Source organism: Molothrus aeneus, chromosome 10, assembly GCF_037042795.1.
Source record: "Molothrus aeneus isolate 106 chromosome 10, BPBGC_Maene_1.0, whole genome shotgun sequence".
Classification (NCBI taxonomy): Eukaryota; Metazoa; Chordata; class Aves; order Passeriformes; family Icteridae; genus Molothrus; species Molothrus aeneus.
This window is the reverse complement of record NC_089655.1, coordinates 2,834,929-2,849,198: the sequence shown is the minus strand read 5'-3', so window position 1 is coordinate 2,849,198 and position 14,270 is coordinate 2,834,929. Positions and strand designations below refer to the sequence as shown.

Below are 14,270 nucleotides of genomic sequence, written 5' to 3'. Positions count from 1 at the left end.
GGCCGGGGAGCGCTCCCGGAGCGCCAGGGGCGGCTCGCCAGGGGCTCCGCGGCCCGGCGGGGCAAAGGCGGCCCGAGCCCGGCCGCCGCCAGCCCGCAGCGCCGGCCGGAGGCGCGGCCAGCTCCGGCCCTCGGGGGAAGGGAGCGGCCGCAGGGGCGGGACGCGCCGCGCCATTGGCCGCCAGCCGCGCTTCCAGAGCGAAAGCCCGGCCCGGGTTGGCGGCGGCGACCCGAGGGCGAAGCCATCGCCTTGGTAACCCCGGCCGAGCGCAGCGCCGGGGCCGGTGGCGGCCGAGGGAGCGCTCCCCGCTGGCTCCAGCGCCGCCGCGCTGGCTGGGGCGGCGCGGACAGGGCGGCGGCCGCTGCCCGGCCAGGTGGGTGTGCGGGGCGTGCGGGGCCAGGTGGGTGTGCGGGGCAAGCAGCTGGGTGTGCGGGGCGTGCGGGGCTGGCCGTGCCCGGCCAGCTGGGTGTGCGGGGCGTGCGGGGCTGGCCGTGCCCGGCCAGCTGGGTGTGCGGGGCGTGCGGGGCTGGCCGTGCCCGGCCAGCTGGGTGTGCGGGGCGTGCGGGGCTGGCCGTGCCCGCCAGGTGGGTGGGTGTGCGGGCTATGCAGGGCTGCGCTCCGAGCACGACAGGACGGGGCGCACCGGCGGCACGGCTCGGTGGTGTCGCTGTGGCTGTGGCTGTGGCGGGGCTCCCTCGGCTGCCAGCCCGCTGCTGGCCGTGCCTCCCCGGCCGGGGCGCCGGGCTGCGCAGAAAGAGGGCTCCGCTCCGCTCCGCTCCGCTTGCGACACCGCGGTTGCTCAACTGCGCGGGCGGCTCCGCGCCCTCCCCGCGCGGGGGAAGGTTCCGGCGGGACGCGGCCGTTTGGCGGCGGAAAGGGGCCCGGGGCGGCCGGCAGGGCTGGGCTGGGCTCGGCTCGGCTCGGCTCGGCTCGGTGCGGCGGGCGGGCGCCTTTGTGCCCGACCGCGCCGGGAACGGCCCCGCAACAAGTGGCCGGCGCGGCCCCGCTGCAGCCCGGGTCAGCCCTCCCGCTGCCCGGGGCTCCGCAGAGCCTGCTCGGTCCCTGGGCCCCCGCTCCCCCCGAGCGTTCGCCGGACAAGCTTCGCGCTCTGCCTGGAGGTTTTTTCTAGTTTTTTTTTTTTTCCCAAGCTGAGAACTTTGGGTGATTGCTCTGTGAATTTTAAGTGGCGTTTCTATTAGTCGATACTCCCGGTTGTTTTCAGCTGGGTTTCTGAGCGTTGTTTTCCTTGGGAACCGCAGGAATTTGTATGGCAAAGCAGTATTTGGGAAATGTGTTTGCAGTCAGCTGCTCGCGCTGTGCAGGGCGGCGCACAGAGCGGTGGCTTTGGCACTGCTGTCATCGTGTGCTCTCCTAACAGACCAGGAGCGGCTTCTCTGTGAGGGGGGAATAAATCTTCATTAGTCCCGGAGAGTTCCTGAAAGAAAAACGGAAACCTCTCATGCCAGACTCGCTGGTTTGTCTGGCTGCAACACATGTGTGCTTAGACTCATGCTGGACACTTTCCAAGCTCCAGAAAACTGAGTTTTTCTTCTTGGGATGTACAGAGTTTTTGTTTGGTTTGGTTTGGTTTAGGTATGTGTTTTTTCCCCCGACCTTTATGCACTTACAGTCTTTTCTTGTCACTGCATACACCGAAGTTTTGTTCATTTGGAATTGACAACTGTAGCCATAACTGTAAATATTAGGTACTAACTAAGTCCGTGCTGCCATTGTTCTGTTGATATTGAGCTTCGTTCAGGCTTAGGAAGCTCCTGGAGCTGGAAACCTCAGCAATATATAATTTATGTTCTCAGGATCATAGTTCAGGGTTTGAAGTGAGATGAATGTATGAAGGATGTTGGAGAAATTTGACTGGCCTGTGTTTTGCAGTATCAGCTAGAGACTCCCACAGCTGTGTGCCTTCAAAGCTTAATTAAAAGGTGGAATAAAACTCTAGTACATGCTTGCTTTTAGGAAAATTGCATATAAAGGAATATTGAACATCCATATGCTTGGCAGAGGGCTGTGAAGTCTCAGGAATGCGTTAAGGTGCCTGGGAATCAATCACCAGGTCACCTGGAGACTTTGATCTGGAAGCTTCCCTTCAGACTGATGGTGCCTTCCAGGCTTTGGGAGTTTCATGGCAGCAAGCAGAGCTTCTCAGGAGAGTTGGGGTTCAGGAAAGGATTGCTGAACAAAAATTCTTTGCTAATTGCTTTACTGGCCTTTTAAAAAATAGCAGGGATATATTGGTCGCATCAGGAATGTTTTGATGTGTATTGCCCTGGAAACATGCTTTAGTGGGGTTTTTAACATTGATTAAATATTTTGGGGGTGTTTGATTATTTGGCTTTTGTGTGGTTTTTTGCCTTTAAATTAAAGAGACCTCCTCTATACATGGTCTTTAAATAGGTTTGTTGTTTGTCTATTTAAGTATCTATTTTTCTTGAGTAAAAATCACTTCCGTTCAGCCAGGTTTCACTTCCTTGGAATATCTGATGTCATGAATTCACTGGTTCTCCAATTGTCTATGGACTTTTGGCAGAACCTCAAATTCTAGTGTAGGAAAGCCTTCTTAAAAAAAAAAAAACAACAACCATTCTTTGACCTTGTGATGTAGTGAAGAGAGAACATGTCCTGTTCCACTACTCTTTTCCCTTTAAAGTTTGTACATGTCTGTTATATGCTCTATTTTGCAAATAATTTAAACCCAAACTCCAGTTATACCCCTGGCTGTTAGGATGCTGTATAGAGGAGGAGGGTGCAGAGGAAGGAATGTTGTTATTTAGAAGTTGTGTGGAAATGCAGGCTGATGCTTTGGCTGTTTACTTAGAAAGCTGCTGTTGTGTTTCAGTGACCAGGGCACACAGTTTAAGTGCTTTTTCACAGATCTAAAGATACACATGGGAGTGTTGCCCTTGGTTCTCTAAAGGGTTGCCATCGGTTAACTTAATAAATAAAATGAATAAACTTAATAAATAAAATGAAAATAAATGTAGGGCTTGTTGGGCTGCAGAATGTGATGCTGTATTTATCCAAAGGATGCTTTGGGTTTGCTGGAGTTTCTGACTTTCCACTCTTGGGAGCATTTCCCCACTGGCAGTTTCGGTGGAAGCAGTCCAAGACAGAAAAATCTGAAATAAGCATAATTCACACAGTTGCATAGAAAAGCTTGCTTGTTTGTTTTGGTGGGGTTTTTTTTTTGTTTGTTTGTTTGTTATTTTTTAGTGAATGTGTGTTTTCCTCAAACCAATACTCTTGGGCTAACACACACGGTGTTACACATTCCATCTCAAATCGTTTGCCTCAAGGTATGAAGACTTTGAATGGTGGAGGCCAGAAATTCATATTAATTCATTGAAATACTAATGCCTGAGTGCATGAAACACTTTGTTTTGTGGCAGTGCTGTTAGTCCTTCTAGTCACTCATGTGTGAAAGTTTCCATGTGTTTTATTTTGATAATTAAATCAGATTTGGGGCAAAGATCATCTTGTGTTAGAAATTTAACTTTTTTTTTTTTTTTTTTTGTAAATTATTTTAGTAAGCAAGTAAGCAAGCAGTTTTGCTTTGGGTTGGTAAAGTGTGTATTTACAATCCAGAATGAACAGCAGGTAACCTTTGAAATAATCACAATTCAGGGAACCTTCAAGGTGAAAGGAGCCTGGATCTGGATAATGCCTGAAGCATCAGGTGTTTTATTGGCAACATCGAGCAATCTGTGTTAGTCTATCAAATTTACATAATTTACATGGGTAAATCTTTTTATCCCAGCCTTTGGTGGAAGGAAATTCAGGAATGTGGTTTCATTTCCATACATTAGGAGCTGCAGAGGAGGCCCTCATGTGCAAATGCCCGTGGATATGTAGGTACCAACATAATTGAATTTACATACTGCTTCAGAAGATTAAAGAAACAAAGGGTGACACCGAGGTGTCAAAACCAGCTTCCTTTGAGAAGTGGGATCGGGCAGCTCTGTTCCCCACTGATCATTTGTGTGTGGCCATTGTCCCTGGGTTGATTCTGGCTTCTCTTCTGCAGCCCGAGGTTCCTCCCAGCCTGCTCCAGGGCTGCACACAGCTGAGCCTCCGGGCTGTCCTCACCTGCCTTGGCTGATTCCCTGCTCTGGCTTTCGGCCGAGCCCTCCTCACTTCATTGGAACGGGAGAAGGGCAGTGGTATCCATTTCTTACCTTCGGTGTCCTGACTTGGAATTGTGCATGAGCTGAACTCGGCAGGAACTGCGTGTCTGTGGAGCTACATCTAGGTATACAGAAGTGTGTTTAGTATTTCCCTTTAAAAGAGCATAAGAATTAGGAGTACTATAACTTCCTTCTGACACTAAATATGTAAATTTGCCACTCACAGCTTACTGTTGTTTTTTTAAAGCTTGTTAAAGGTGCATTTTTCATAGAGTAGCATTGCAGGCAATAGCAATATGCATTGCAATTTTTGCAATGATATTGAATTGTAAAGGGTGCTTTTCTGTTTCCAGACTATTTTGCTTTCGTTTGCAAAAGTAGTTACTCTGATTTTTTAGAAAAGCTTTGTGAATTCATCAAATACCTTTAAGGAGCTCCATCAGAGGTATTGATGTCTAGTGTTATGGTTGTGTAGCTCAGCTTTATATGCTGCTGTAAAACTGAACTGTTTTACCTCCCATATTAGGTTGGTAAATAATCTTTTAGTACTTCACTACTGGCTGTATAAATACAATTTTTATTCCTGTTTTCCAGAAACTGTGATGATTTGGAGTAAAGGCTGTGTTGGGGGTTTAGTTTTTGTGTTGGTATGTGATGTTATGTTTGGTCTTTGCATGAATTTACTTGTAAGGGACAGTGACAGCACTGTTACTCCTAATTTCTTTCTATGACACACAAGTAATCAGTGCCTTCTCATTGCTGTCTCCTTGGCTTCACTTTTAGGGGCTACTAAAGGCTTCGGTTGATTTTCAATTTCTTTTCACAGTGCTCTTCTGAGGCTTTTCCCCACCATATTTGTTGTATGCAAAGCAGGAAGCAGAGGCATTAATTTGGAACTAAGGGACAGTTTTCAGTGATGTGTACCCCATTAGAGCTTGCACTGCTTGCTCTCCCTTCAGGTCATTCCTATCCTCTCCTTGCCCCCAGGCACCATATATCCACTGGATTTTAAAAAATAAACCTCAGTGAGAGAATTCAGAGGTGAATTGGGGGATGTAAGTTTGGAGTTGGCCTCAGCTGTGGGCAGGAGCTGGTGTGGCTGGCAGAGGTAGATAAAGAGTTCTGTGGAAGTCATGTGGGGCTCTGTGGGGAGAGTTATCTGTTAATAAGAATTTGTAAAAATACTGCTGTGCCTTTCGTTTTATGTTAGTTTTATGGTGCAGTGTTGCTATGAGGTGTTTGCTAACTCTTGGTGTTTCTGGAAGTCCTTTGTGTGCAGGAAGGTATCAGGGCAAGGAAATAATTCAAAAATAAGCATAAGACAAGCCAGTTGTTCATGGAAGGTGCCATGTGGACAATCACTGGTGGTCTGTACCATTACCCTGACGCTGCCAGAGGCTCAGAGTCCTCCTGTCAGGTGGTTTTGGGACAGATTTAGTGTGGAACACCTGTGCTAGTGTGCAGCTACAGAGTATCAGAAGCAGTTTAAAAATCAGGGTAGGTAGGTGGTTTGGAGAACATTGGACAAAATCTCTAGAAAATAGAATAGCTGCTGGTAGTTTTTAGTGCTTGAGGTTCTTATGGGAGCTAACTCTAGAGCAATTCCTTTTGTTATCTTTGGTAATTACAGTTCTTGAGAGATGCATTTTGATGTTGTTGCATCATTTTATTTTCTAAGAAGGAAAGGTAACTGTTCTATTCACTTAACAATTGGATGTTTATGAGTGTAGCATGTTCACAACAGAAGAATATAAAGCCTAGATGATTTAAAAAACTGTTTACATTTGTGTCACTACAAGTAACAGCCAGAAAATGCTGCTTTGGAGTCCTGCAGAAGGATGGTTTTCAGTCAGTGGTGTCATTGCTGTTTAGTCCTCCAGAAGACTGCAGGTTGGTCTGTAGTTTGCATGTACAAACCATTGGTGCAGACACAGCTGCAGGGGAGAACCAGGTCACCAAAGGCCAGTGTTGCCAGCAGAAACTCAAAAAGCAAAGTACAAAGGTTACCTGGTAGAAAGAAGCACATAAAATGTTATTTGAAAATTGCACTGGGCACTGAATGCCCTTCCTGCTTGGCTTCATCTCTCAAATTCCTTTTCTGGTTTTGAAGAGTACTTTGGTCCTTTTCCCTGTACTTTTTTCCACTTCATTTACCTTTCAGTATACCCAGATTTTTTACTTTTTTTTTTCTTTGTACACTATGGCACTAAGTTTACTACTCTTGGGTTAGTCCTTCTCCCTAGATCTCCATTTTTTCTCTCCCAGCCCCCAAAGAATTTAAGTGTGTTAACCATACGTGACATATGTTATTTACTCTCTGCTGGTGTTGGGATATTTTTTGCATTTGGGGTTTTTTGTGGTTTGGTTTTGTTGGTTTTTTTTTTTCCAGTTCCCTTTTTGACTTAAATAGGTGTTGCTGAGGAAGGCAAGGCCTTTGAGATTTTCACACCACCAGACACATTGTGTATTGGAGTTTGAAAATCCCACGGGGGTCTTGGGCTATTTGTATTTCTGACCTTTAGTGCTGAGCATCTTACTTTGTTTCTGATAGAGGGAAAGAATTTCTGAATTTACTGTTTGGCTGTCTGCATGCCCTGCTGAGGATGCAGTTGAAGACAGAAGATGTTTAAGGAAGATTGTCCAAGTGCTAACCAGGGCTCCTCTAAACAAGGAAGGGTTCGTGCTTGGTGTACAGACAGCAGTGACAGGGACAGTGCAGGTGGGCCCAGGCAGCCTCAGGATGGGAGCAGGCACAGCAGAGTGTTGGTCCTGCTCCTAATTCATGGAGATGGACAAGACTGAATCCCCAGAAAACAAGTCCAAACCTAGAAGGAAATAAAGTTTGCAGTGTAGAATCCTAAAATGATTTGGGTGGAAAGGTTAAAGATTGCACCTCACTGCCATGGCAGGGACACCTTGCACTATCCCAGGTTGCTCCAAGCCCATCCAGCCTGGCCTGGGACACTTCCAGGGGTGGGGCAGGCACAACTTGCTTTACAATTTTACACTAAAGTAGTGTACAACAACCTGAAAGGAGCTTACAGCCAGGGCAGGGTCAGGCTTTACCCAAGCACCAAGTGACAGCATGAGAGGAAACTGCCTCAGCTGCACCAGGGGAGGTTTGGGTTGGATATTAGGAAACCTTTCTTCACCAAAAGCATTACCTAGCATTGAAACTGCCAGAGAAGTGGTGCACTCACCTTCCCTGGATGTGTATAAAAGATGGGGCACTCAGGGTATGGATTGGTGCTGGGCTTGGCAGCACTGGGTTAATGGTTAAACTTGCTCTTAAGGGTCTTTTCCAAGCTAAATGATTCCATGATTTTATTCTGTCCTGTGCCAGGTTTCAGTGAAATCGAGGAATTGTGGATTGAGCCACAACAGCAGGAGGCGAGGAGCACTCGTGTGCTTCTGCTGAAGTTTATTTACTTGTGGTAATGGCTGAGGTGTGTCTGTGTCTAAGCAGAGCTGCCTTATTTCTCTTTTCACGGCAGGAATCTGATGAATGCTGACCGGAAAGTGAGCAGCAGTTTCTGAACCCTCAGAGTGAAGAAAAACACCATTAGTCTGGCAGATTGTCAGCACCAAATGCTACATTAATTGTTGGCACAAGACTTGCTAGCAAAAAAAGAGACTTTCCTTTCTATTGTCAAAAAGAAAAATGAGGAGGGACTGATTATCTATGCTCAGTAGCTAACATTGTTCTGCTTTTTAGTATCCATCTAAAACAGATACAATACTTTTGACAACTCCTTTTATATTTTATTAAAAATAAAAAAACCACTTTATAATATACTGATAATCTGTATCTGGTTACATATCTAACTTATAGCATAATAAAATTATTTAAAGCTTTTACAAGCTGTGTGCAAACAATTGCAAAATTGCCCATGTGTTTAGAGATAGAGATATCACTCTCCAGATGTGTAGAATACTGAGAATCTTCATGCTAGGCCAGTTTTACTTCCCCAGCACTTCAGAGGGTCTTTTTTACATCTCCTACTAGTGGTAGTAATGTAGGGAGGTAATATTTTTTTAATATAAATGTTTATTTACACTTGAATTAGGTGACCTCTAGCTATGTTGAAAATTTTAGTAAGCTCAGAGTAATGACCTAATTCTATTTTTGTCTGAGTAATAGTAACAGCAGTGATGTTTTGTTTACTGAATTGTTGCTTTAACTATTAGGATGTGGTTATTAATTGTTGTGGTGGTGTTGTGAGGATCTCTAGGATGAGGTAAGAGATGAGAATTGACTCTTAAGTTCTTAGCAGGTTGATTTATTATATTATGATATCATATTAAAAGAAAAAGATATGCTAAAATTACACTAAAGAAAGAGAAAGGAGACATCAGAAGGTTAGAAAAGAATGATAATAAAAACTTGTGACAGGCCAGAGTCCCGACACAGCTGGACTGGGATTGGTCATTAACTAAAAACAATTCACATGGAACCAGTCAAAGATGCACCTGTTGGTAAACAACTTCTAAACCACATTCCAAGCAATCAGATAATTATTGTTACATTTTTTTTTCTGAGATTTCTCAGGAGAAAAATCCTGGCAAAGGGATTTTCCATAAACCATGACAGTGACATTAGGATACCATTTTTTTATACCCAGTATCATTCTGCACAAATTAGAGTCCAGCTGACATAAATGCATAACAATTGTTTATTTGCATTCTGCAGTCTCTTTTGATAACTGGGAGCTTCTGTTTCCTCTGGGTGCTGTAAATAAATCTGGTGTGTGAAGAGTTGCAGTGAGAGGGAAGAGCAGAAAAGTTCTGCATAAAAAGGAAAAGCTGAGTGTTTAGTAGAGTTCTTCAATAAAAGCAGGTTTGGCAAGAATGTGAGGATGTAACTTAACAAGTTGGAAAGAATGTTATGACCATAATAAAGTTTTTTTGTCACAATTTCTTGTATGAGTAGTCAATGGAGATCTGCAGCAGCTGAATGCAGATAATGGGTGCTGTCCTAATTTCTGTCACTGCAAATATGCTGGGTTACAACTCACTTTCTAGTAAACCTGCTGGGCACCACAAAATGACAAAAATCTTTATCTGTTTCTACATTTTGAATAAAGAACTTCTCTGTGTATTATTTCTCATACTCCATTTGGTTTAACTGAAAAGCTTCAGCATTAATTTACTTGGATGGGAAATACTGTGAGTAAAGCACTGGCTGGGGATTTGTAATAATGAGATTCTATTTCCAAGTGTGTCCCAGGCTCTGTGTGAGTTCAGAGGCTTATCCTGGTGTGTGTTTTTATCTGTGCATCGAGGGTGAGGCAGTTTTCTTTCTTTGCATGGTAAACTTGAATTCATGTCCTTGAACAAATACAATGGAAGTGATGCTGAGGACAGGGCTTGGGGATGGGCCTGGCAGTGCTGGGACAACTTGGACTCCATCACCTTAGAGGCCTTTTCCAGCCCTAATGAGTCCAAGTTTCTCTGCTGCTTTTAGGATAAATGCAAACACTTAATTGGAAAATAATTTGTAGCAGCTCTGCTAGTTGAAATCGATGACAAATAAGTTTTATGTGCTTTATAATAGGATGGGGAAAAGGTAAATGTATTTTTAAGTAGCCCCATTAAAAAAAAAGATCCATTTAAGTGATCACATATAGTTGTTCCAGCTGATGCACAGGCTCGCTTTGGTGACTGTCAGTGAAAATGGTTTTGTCAAAAGAAATTCTCCTTTATCATGCTTAAAAAAATAGAGGAGAAATTATTCTTAAAAAGTAGGTAGAGGCAGATTGTAGTGCAGCAGCTGAAGTATTTTTAAAGCATCATATCATAAGATTAAAAAGTTAGAGTCTTTAGAGTATTCTTGTCATGGGAATAGAAATTTGAATGATTAACCCCTTTCTATTTATAGCTGTTTTCTGAGTTATTTCGGTTCCATTTAACTTCTGGGTAAACTTCAGGAGAAGGCAGAGCAATTCTTGCCTTAGTCTATCTCTGCAGCTCATCATTTTAGTGTCCTCAAGTTACTTTCTTTTTCATGGGAATTTCACAAACCACGGCTGAATTTTCAGATTTATTTGTAGTTTTGTAACTTGTCAGCTTTTATTATGTCCAAGTACAGGATTTATAGAGGCCTTCAGCATTTTGTCTTGCCATCACTACGTGCCAGTTTTTAAAATCCTGGTATATCACTGCTTAGGGGTGAATTCCTGGGGTTATTGCCTCAGGAGAATGAGAGCTGCAGGCTCTGTGTGCTGTACTGATAAAGCTTGAAAGAACCAGACAATATATACCAGTTTCTGCAAAAGTTTTCCACTCTTTTGATGCCCTAAGTTGCTTCTTTATTGCTGATTTAACTGGGACTTGTTGGCCAGGAAAGTAGCATGTTACTCTTCAGGTGGTTTTTAGCTCTATTTGTGCAGTGATAAAGCATTTCTACCTATGTAATGACAATTTTCTTGAAAAAGAGGCAGTGGCTAGACCCCCCATACAAGAAGAGTTCTTCAAAATGGCAATATCCCTGAAACCTTAGGCTCAAGCACCTACATTTTGGTGATTAACAGACCCAGTTAAGCTGGAAAAAGATTTGTTGGGGTGTGGTGGCAAATGAAAGGTTTGTTGTTAAACTTTCTGTCATTCTGTGATGTACTTTTTTCTTGCAATGTGCAGGTGAGAAGTAAAGTAGGATTTTAAAGGGGCTTTGTTTTCTTTCTCACTTAATCTTGGGAGAAAATTTGAAAGGAGTTGAGGGAAATATTTTTTGAGCTTTTCTGCAGTCAAGTATGGTGCTGAGAAATTTCTATCTTGATCAAGCCATCATTGTTTGTGTGAAAACTGAAAAGCCTTTGCTTTCGGTTGCAAGAGTCACTTTTTGGGTGTCTGATTTTGTCATATTTTAATAATTGCTTTCCTAAATACAGATGCTGTCCTCCTGCTCCTGCAGTTTGGAGGTGAAGCAGGCTGGGGTGCAGAATGCAGTGAAGGTGTCACATGATCAGCTCTGGGAGAAGAAGGAGCTCATGGTCATTTATCAGGGTTTGTCATGACTGAGTGACAGCAGGATAAATAAACCAATAATATATAAAATATAGAATATAAAATAAACACGGCCCAGAGTGTACCTGGATGGAGCCTCTGCTCCATCCTCCCCAGGATGGAGGCATGTGGAAGTGCCAGAGGAGGAGGAGGAGGAGGAGGAGGAGGTGCCATTGCTGGGGCAGTCACAGCCCAGCCCTGCTCAGCCTCTGCTCACAACATGCGAGGGAATTTCTCTCTGGAGGGCTCCTGGCACCCCAAAATGCTTCTGCTTCTCTCAGAAAGGAGCCTGTGAACCAGGTAGCTGGTGACTGGACTGCAAGCTTTCATTAATGAGGGAAGCCCTAAAATGCCAGTAGTCTGAATTCCTGAGCTGAGCACTGCAGCTGAGGAAGATGGAAGGGTTTGGGTTTGTTGGTTTGTTCTCACGTCAAGTATTCTGTAATGTTAGGTGCTATGTCCAAAGGCAGTGTAAAAAATGTGAATACTATTCAAATCTGACTTTTGGATCCAGATTCAGATTTAAACTGTTAGTTTGAGGACAGGAGGATTGTCTTTTGTATTTGTTTTTCTTTTGTGGTGTGTTTTTGGTTTTGGTGGGTTTAGGATTTTGTTTGTTTATTTTTTGTTTTGTTTTTGTTTTTGAAACCAAGCACTCCCTTGCTTCTAGCCTGGGATTAGTTCAGATTTTGAGTTCTTAAAACTCAAAAATCTGAACTAATCCCAGGCTATAGTATTATAGTATATATATATATATATATATGCACACACATATATATAGTATATATTATAGTATTATAAATTATCATGCTGAAATTATGCTTCATATTTTAAATATTTTTTCTATGAGGCCTCACTACCTGAAAGAGGAGGGAGTGGGGAGCAAGAGCAGATTAAAATGCACCCTTTTATGATCTAAAAGAGCTAATAGATTTGCTTTTGAGTGATGGATGTAGCTGGAGGTAAACTGCATTTATTAGATACTTGTATTTTTCCTTCTTCAGCACAGGAACTATTCTTAGTGATTACTTCTAGTTTCAGGTAGAATTTACTGTAGGCATGTTGTTAGGATGGAATGCTGTTATTATTTATTATGTGGTAATATTTGGAATCAAAGAGCAAGATGGACTGCAGCAGCACGTCTGTAAAATAAATTTGGTGTTTCTGTGCTGGTTCATAGTCCCTTGCAATCCACACTTGGGAGTTTGTTTTAATCATAAAGAACAAAGCTTTTCAAGTGATACCCGGAGCAGGGTGGGCAGCACCTTCACAAAATGGCTCAGAATAATTAATAACTGACAAATTGTTCAGTCTTGCTTTTGAATTCTGTGTTCTCATTTCTATAAATTCAAATATGAGCACGACAAAAAGCAGAATTTGGGAACTAAATAGAAGTAAATTTGGGTAGTTTCACCATATTAGGCATTTCACAGAATGTAATTGGGAAGTGAAACGTGGGGACATGCAAATAGTGAAGAAAATAGACTACACAGATCACAAGAAACAGAAATCACAAGCAGTGCTACTAATTACATTTCAAGTAACTCAGTAATTGTGGTGGGATCTTCACAGAAACAGGATGAGGACTCGCTGCTGTATTTCTCTGTTTAAAGTGCAGGTAAATATTTATTCATGTAGTAACTTTTGGGTGGAACCAGGTGGTGTTTTTCAGTGTTTTTATGTCTGTGGCACAGTGGTGAGTAGAAAATGCATCAGCAATAAGGGCCATGTTCAGGCGTTCCTGAATTCAGAGGAAGTGCTTTGTCAGTCCTTGTGCACCTTGGCCTTTCAGAGTTTAGGGCAATCAGAGAGAAATAATGAAAAAGGACACCATAAACTTGAGAATGGCTGAAAAGATCTCATTAAACAAATAAAAGGTTTCTTTATTAAAAGTAATGGTGCAGGGGTAATTTTGTTCGAGAGTAAGTCCTTGTGTTCTGCCCAGTAATTAACTCTAGATTCAGGAGCAGCTTAAAAACCAAAAGTATGGGATGTGATTGTGTTGTGATAGAAGACCAAAGAACCAGGAACGGGAATTGCTGTGCTGCTGGCAGTTAATGCCCCTGCCCTTGTCCCTGAGGCTTCTGTCCTTAAATACTGCTTCAGATGTAATGAAAATCCATGCAGAATCAAATATTTTATTATTGCCTGCAGCCTGTTGTAGGATGTGGAAAGCTGAATTTGGGTGCCAGGGCTGCTGAGGGTGTGCAGGGATGGCAGCCAGGCTGGCTGGGGGTTCATTGACTCCTGCAAACACCTCTGTAGGTGTCACAAGGCCTTGTGCAGGATGCTGGCTCTGTCTGCACCTGCCTAAACTGCAGCTCAGTGGTTAGGCTGGCTCAGCTCAAGCCTTTGGGCCTCCCATTTCACGTGCAGGTGAGGATTTCTGGGGGATTTCTGGGAAGAGGAGCACTGCTCTGTGACCACAGCTTCTCAGCCCATGGAGTGAGCCAGAGGTGGAGAAGCTGCAGGGAGGTGGAGGTGGAAGCGATCTGTGGGCCCTGGGAGGAATTCCATCTTCACATGGATGAGTCTGTTCAGGGGGAGCCATTCAGGGCTTTGTCCCAGCCCGGGGCTGCTGAGCCAGCTGGGTCATCACTTGTGCCCCGTGCTGCGGCGGAACTGGAAACCAGCTGGAAAGTGTTGCTCACTTGATTCTGTGTTTGGGGAGCACTATAAAGCTGGAAAATGTTGCTCACTTGATTCTGTGTTTGGGGAGCACTATAAAGCTGGAAGGTGTTGCTCACTTGATTCTGTGTTTGTGGAGCACTATAAAGCTGGAAAGTGTTGCTCACTTGATTCTGTGTTTGGGGAGCACTATAAAGCAGATCTCAGCATTTGTTTGTGAGTCATCTGAAATAACAAACACGCTGCTGTTTTCACAGAGCCGTCCCAGCAGCCTTGAACTTTGTGCTTTTTGAAGCGTAGAGTAGCAGACAGAGCGCATCCTCCAGCCCAGAGCCTCTCCTGGGAGCTTTTCTTCCCCTGCACTTGTCATTAGAAGTGATCAGCACTGGCAGCCAGCCCTGAGTGCTGAGGGCATCGCTGGGTCTCCCTCAGCACAGTCCTTGCCCATCTCCAGCTCAGCCCTCTGCCCTCGGGTCAGGGAATGTCTGCCTGTCTGGCACA

The 14,270-nt window shown here is 44.1% G+C and overlaps 1 protein-coding gene across 2 annotated transcripts in view; it reads left to right on the top strand.

Moving 5' to 3' along the window:
- Nucleotides 1-280: 280 nt before the first annotated feature.
- The window catches only part of PIK3CB (phosphatidylinositol-4,5-bisphosphate 3-kinase catalytic subunit beta), a 72,196-nt gene continuing 58,206 nt past the window's right edge, over nucleotides 281-14,270 (top strand). The window contains exon 1 of one of the 2 annotated variants that reach the window (XM_066556381.1): nucleotides 281-373. The gene's annotated coding sequence lies outside the window, so the exon portion shown is untranslated. Of the gene's footprint in view, nucleotides 374-4,139; nucleotides 4,265-14,270 lie in introns of those variants that run through there. The other variant, XM_066556382.1, reaches the window with a different exon arrangement.